This window comes from Manis pentadactyla, chromosome 8 (genome assembly GCF_030020395.1).
Source record: "Manis pentadactyla isolate mManPen7 chromosome 8, mManPen7.hap1, whole genome shotgun sequence".
In the NCBI taxonomy this organism is placed as follows: Eukaryota; Metazoa; Chordata; class Mammalia; order Pholidota; family Manidae; genus Manis; species Manis pentadactyla.
Window position 1 is genome coordinate 123854688 of NC_080026.1, and position 6000 is coordinate 123860687.

Genomic DNA, 6000 nt, shown 5'->3' on the forward strand with positions numbered 1-6000 from the left:
ATGCCCTCGATGCTCCCAGGAGCAGAAGACCTCAACGTTGCAAAGTGTGGGTGAGGCAGGGCCAAGCAGAAAGAATGGATGCCTCCATTTTCTCAGATTTCTCCCACATGAAAATTGGCAGCTCATTGAGGGCAGAGACCACACTCATTTGTCTTGGATGGACAGTGTACAGGAAGTTAAAATTTACACCAGCCAGTTGTATGACTACAGATGGGCACAACAAGCCGCCCCGAGGCAGGAATCTATTCAGGAATGAATCCCATGAGGGTCATATGGAGGTCAAGTAGGCAGCTACTGCGCGACAGGGAAGGAGGACAGACATTGCATGGTCCTCAAAGGCTGCTCCTCCCCATATCACCCCATATCCCCTGCCCAGAAGTTCTTATCCCCTTCTTTAATCCATGTCATATCCACATGCTGACAGAGCTGGTCACAAACTAGGCAAATTTGCACAAGAACCAAAGAACCTCCTGGGAAGGAAAAACCCCAGACCCAACCTCTTCCCTTTTGAAGATCACCATTAGATCTCTGATGTATCTAGAAGGTCCCAGGTAGATTAATGGGCAGGAAGAACAGGAAAAGATGCCCAAGCCCTGGAAAAATGTGAAAGAAGAGGGAGTTTGGGAGTCTGGGCAAATAACCCCGATCAGATCCTGGAGAAAGGGCAGGCTTCCAACATACAGGGGGTGTCATGAGAAATAATGGGGAGATAAAGGAAACGTGACCGTGTTCTTCACAAACTGAAGAATTCTATCACAGCGGTTATGGGTGATCATACATTTACTGTGGATAAGGTCACTTGGACTATTATTTATTCAGTAAACAATCAATTATTCAACTCAGTAAACATTTATTTAAGACCCGGTGATCACAACCACGAAAGCAAATCAGAGGAGCTGAATAATGATTACGATGCCCTGTGATAAGTGCAGAAACAGAAGTATATACAGAGCCCAGAGACTGCCTGGGGAGAAAGGGAGGGACAATTTTGGGGGGCATCCAAGAAGGCTGCCAAGAGGTGGTGACCAAAAAGATGGGTTTCGAAGGGTAAATGGAGTTCCCTAGTCATGGCAAAGGGTGGGAGCTCATCTCTACTGGTGAATCCTCAGCGGCAGCCCATGGTTTGTGAGTGGGTCTACCTGGCTTAGGGGTAAAGGAACCAAGCCAGATTTCCACTTTCAATTTCCAACCAACAGTCATGTTGACTGGATGGTAGGTAGAGATGAGCTGGTCTCATCATCACTGGGGCCATGGCATGAAACACCCTTAGAAGGAGCAAATGCTAGAGGGATTGACCAGTCCCAGTGGTTGTCGTTTCCTCTGAGTCCTTATATGTAGAAGGAATCAAGGAACAAATAGAGAACAGTCCAAAGCTGTTCATCAGCAACTGACAAGACTTCAAGTGGTGGCGGTGCTGGCTAGAGGCCCCTGCCCCTGCCGGAGAAGTTTCTACATTGCCTTCACACCTCAACCTTCATCCCTCAGTGTGGCCCTCTCTGCCCAAGCCCTGTGGCAGCATTTTCAGTTCTGAGGCCCCATTTGTGGAGATGGACCCTCTAGGAAGCTGGGGTCCATGGCGACCCCTTTCCTTACTCAGTAGCATGAAACAGACTGAAGCCTCCAGTACATTGGCCAACACAGGTCTTGAATGATGGCTCAAGCCTCCTCCTCTACAGCTGATCCTCCCCTCGAAAACCCTCTTTTGACTGTGGAGAGCTCTGTCTGGGCATCCACTGGAGGGGGTAGCCCTAAAGTAGATAGCACCCCTTGGAAGAGAGCAGACTTCATTCTTGTCACTTTAAATTAACTTTAGCTAAGAGGCACTGACAGAAACATGATGCCAGGTGAACTATATTTGACTGATACTCTGTCAAATATTGCATGGGGTTGTGATCCGCAACTTTCCCATCTGCTGCTCCAGTCTGAGTTGCTGAATGCACAATGGCCTAATTACCATATATTGTTCTGATTTCCCCCTCTCAGATCAGAGCCTGTGAATGTGAAATGTGTCCACAGAAGAAGGAAACCCCAGTGGGGTGGGTACAAGGGCAAGGGCATCCCTCAGTTCTTCCCTTGCGGAGAGCGACAAAGAGAGACGGGCTGCCGGGGAAGGCCTCCCAGCCTCCGCCTGGAAGGTGCCTATACTGGTAACAGAGGAGGAAGGTGGAGAATTGGGAGTAAGGAGCGAGATTAAGATCACACAGACCTGCAGCCCTTAGAAACTGGCTTAATCCGTTGTATAAAGAGTTGGGAGGGTTTTTCTCTCTGTGAATATAATACCTTGCACATCTGATCAGCTTTTTTCCCAGAACATTTCAAAGCTCTCTGCAAATACAGCAGTCTCCTTAGATTAGATCATAGCCTATTATTACCTGGCTTCGGAGACACCCCAGGTCGGTGGGTCACCTGGGGCCCTCTGAAATAAGACAATTCCCTACAACAAAAAGCCTGGTTGGATGTGGTTTGTCTAACTAGTGGTTTTCAAACTGTGTGAGTCATGGGACCCTTAAAAAAAAAAAACAGCTCAACTCCTAATTCAGAACAAAGTGCAGCTATTCTGGTTAAAGCAGAGAGATGTGGGGGGACAAAAAATGGGCCCACTTCACACCCCCAGCCCCAAAACTCTCAGGACCACAACTGCCCACCACAGTTTGAACACAGTTCTGGAGGTCAGTCCTGTCCCCAGCCCCCAAGCTGAGGGAAGTTTTCTGTAAAGCTAATAGGACTTAAGTCTCTTCCAGGTATCTTTCAAGGCTTGGCACCTAATTTTATTTCTATCATTTTGTATTGTTTTTATAATGAGGGATCCCCAAGTGATATGTTTCATGTAAAACCAGCAACGTAATTTGCATAGCCAAGTGCAAAATAAAAATTGGGGCCTTTTGTTCAAAATGGATGAAGAACTTCAAGATGGTGACAGTAGACCATTACTGCTCACGTGGCCCACCAGGATGGATCTGCCCTTCCCGCCAACTTGGCAAAGAAATGCCAATAGGTTCAAATGAAGTTCCACTTCCCCAGAGCATTTTCTTCCATTCTAATGAGCCAGGCTAGTCACACTTGCAGCCAAGTGTGAGGCCACTCCCAGACGCGTGCCTCCTTGCACTCTAGCTTTCATGTGGGAGAGTGGCCTTCAGACGGACAACTGCATTTGCAAACAGAAACTACAGCAGATCAACAATCTGTTTTATAACTGGGTACTGGGCCTGGACTAGCTCTTGGGGGAAGTTGTGGATCAATCCTTAAACCCCAGAGTGTGGACAGAATCATTCCAGGGTGCTTCTTGAGGGCCTGGGCCTCATATACTCCTTGTCTTAAGTTCCCCATGATACTAGGCCATGGTATTATTGAAAATGTGTCTGTGGAACAAACACATCCTCAGTTTCAATGAGACGAAGTGCCTGTGGTTCTCTGACCATGAGGCATCACCACCAGTGACAAATCTTTGTCATTTCTTCCCCTGCCCAGAAGTTCTTATCCCCTTCTTCAACCACGTCATACCCACATGCCAAGCCCCTGCTGACGTGTTCCTTTCAGGTGGCCCTGACTTCCAGATGAAATAGGCAGCCCTCGGGAAGTAAGGAGTACAGTTCCTCGGATGCCTGAGTTGAGGCTGGACAGCTGGTTAGCGAGCGTAGAATCACTCCAGGCAGATTCTAGGCAGGAAACAGAAGCCACCCAAGTACTGAAATCAGAGGGGTTTGAAGGTAAGAATTGGTTTTGTAGGAGACAGGAGAGCTGAGAAGCCAAACAGGGTCACTGAGACAGCCTAGTGATCAACAGCGTAGAAAGCCACCAGTATCACCAGTAGGAGGGACAGCGGGAGAAGTGGGGGCCCAGAGTGAGCCAGGGAAGCTGGGCATAGGTCCATCCACAGGGGTCTGCCCAGAAGAGCTGGGGCCAGGAAGGGAACAGAAGCTCTCTGTGGCCCTTTCTTACATCCTCCCCTCTCCCTGCAGTGGCACTTGCTGGCCTAATCCAGCAGGAAGCCTGAGAGATGAAGCCTTGTGGGCCAGCCCCCTCGGAGGCAGAGCAGAGCAGAAACAGGTCATGGTGTGGAGAGGACCCAGGACTGCGTGCAGGGATATTGTGAAAGTGATGCTCCAGGGAAGCCAGAGAGAGGCATCTGAACTTGGTATCCTTTGGGAACCTGTCCAGCCCTGAGAGGGCACTTAATAGCAACACTTGACTTTCTGCAACAATTCACATGATAATGGCCCTAGAAATAAGGTTTTTCATGCTCAGTAAAATTACAGTGGGAAATCTTTCCATTGAATGTTTAATGTTCCACTGGGTTAATTTCTTTGTATAACTTAGGAGAAATGTATTTTCTGACTTGCAGATTCACTTCCTTTTAGGAGACAATGAAAATTGTATGATCCATCAGGTTTCCCTTTTTGCCTTAGCTACCAGGAAGCTCTGCACTAAGTTTCAAACTTCCCAAATACAGGTTTATAACTATATATCCTCCTTTTGTACATTTCTTTAAATCCCCAGTTTCTAGTTGAACACTCTCATTGATTTAATGTTTTCTAATAGGAGATACCTCAAATACTTTGAACTAGCAAATAACTTATACCTTTTTCTATTTATAAAAAGAATTTATGTTCTTTTTAATTTAAGATGATCCCAACAATTCCTACCTCTCTAATTCTTCCTTACGTTTTGGTCCCTGCCTGTTCCCCTTCCCCCATAAAACTTCCTAGTGATTTGTCATTTTCCCACGTTGAGAAAGCCACAGGCCCTTCCCACTTCTCCATGGCACTCTCTAACTCCTAAATTGTCACTGTACCTCTTTCACTTCCCCTTGAACTGCCCTCTTTGGAGATTTCCTCTCCAGCAGGGCATGAACCCTTCCCAAGCAGTGCCAGCATCATGGGGCCCATTAAAGAGGAAGCCGAAAGCTTGGACAGAGAAGTGAGGGCTGCCGGAGGTGGAGGGCCAGCACGTGGGCAGGAGTGGCAGCCCATGGGCTTTGGGTCACTGACCTGGTATGAATCCAGCTCTGCTACTCACTTGCTGAAAACAACAGTTGTCTGCTGTGCCTCTCAGCTTCCCCGTGCAGTCTCCCTTCCCCTGCTTTTGGTAACAGCACCCCAATTTTTCACTAAGGATTACTCTTCTCCCACTGCAGCCAGTCTGCATGAGCCTGACTTGCAAAGTGCCATGTCTTTCCTGCCCAAGGGATGGTCAGGTGACCTGGCTAAGCTTGGATGACTCTGTCTTCCAAGAGGGGAAATTTGGAGTTGAAGGACAAGTTAGAGCTCATTTGTCTTGCCTACAATCCCCAGAGAGCTGGTCTATCAGCAACTACCACCTCCAGCCCCAAAGTTGACCCCATCCTTGTCCTTGCATGGCCTGTATGCCCAGTTTTTCCTTGGGTTTTTAAGAATGGGTCTCTGTTACTGTAACCATCAGGCTCCAAGTGAAGCAGGACTTGATCCTGGGCAAGTTACATAACCTCTTGGGCCCAAGGTTCTGCATCAGTGTACGTCCTGGGGTGAGGGGTAATGGGTTTACTCCATCATAGGAGTTTCACACATATTTCAGCCCTTCTTCCCTGCCTGTGAAATAAGTGACCTGCAAAAGGTGAGGGAACCTGCCCCCATTCCACAGCTGGCCAGTGGCCAGTGGCCATCATGGATGGTGAAGTCACCTGAGATTTCATGCTCTTCTTCAGGACCTCTGTGCTTTGCAAAGAATTCCTTGGGGCCTCACCAAAGGGTGAGTGGTGGTTTACCCATTTGAATGGGACAGAAGCAGTTAAAAAAACTCATCATGAGGAATGAAGGCATCAGATTCTCCAGCTGTGGCTTTTGCCAAAAGCCCTGGCCCAGGCTCCCACGCAGCAGAGCTCGGCGGATCCCTCCTATAAAAGTGCCACCAATTGCCTAGCAGACTTGGCCTTACGGGGCCTGCCGTTTCCCACGGTGGCTCACTGTTGGTGAGCATTGAAGGGCCTCCAAGAAGACCCAGCGTGCCTCCTCCACCCTGGTCAGT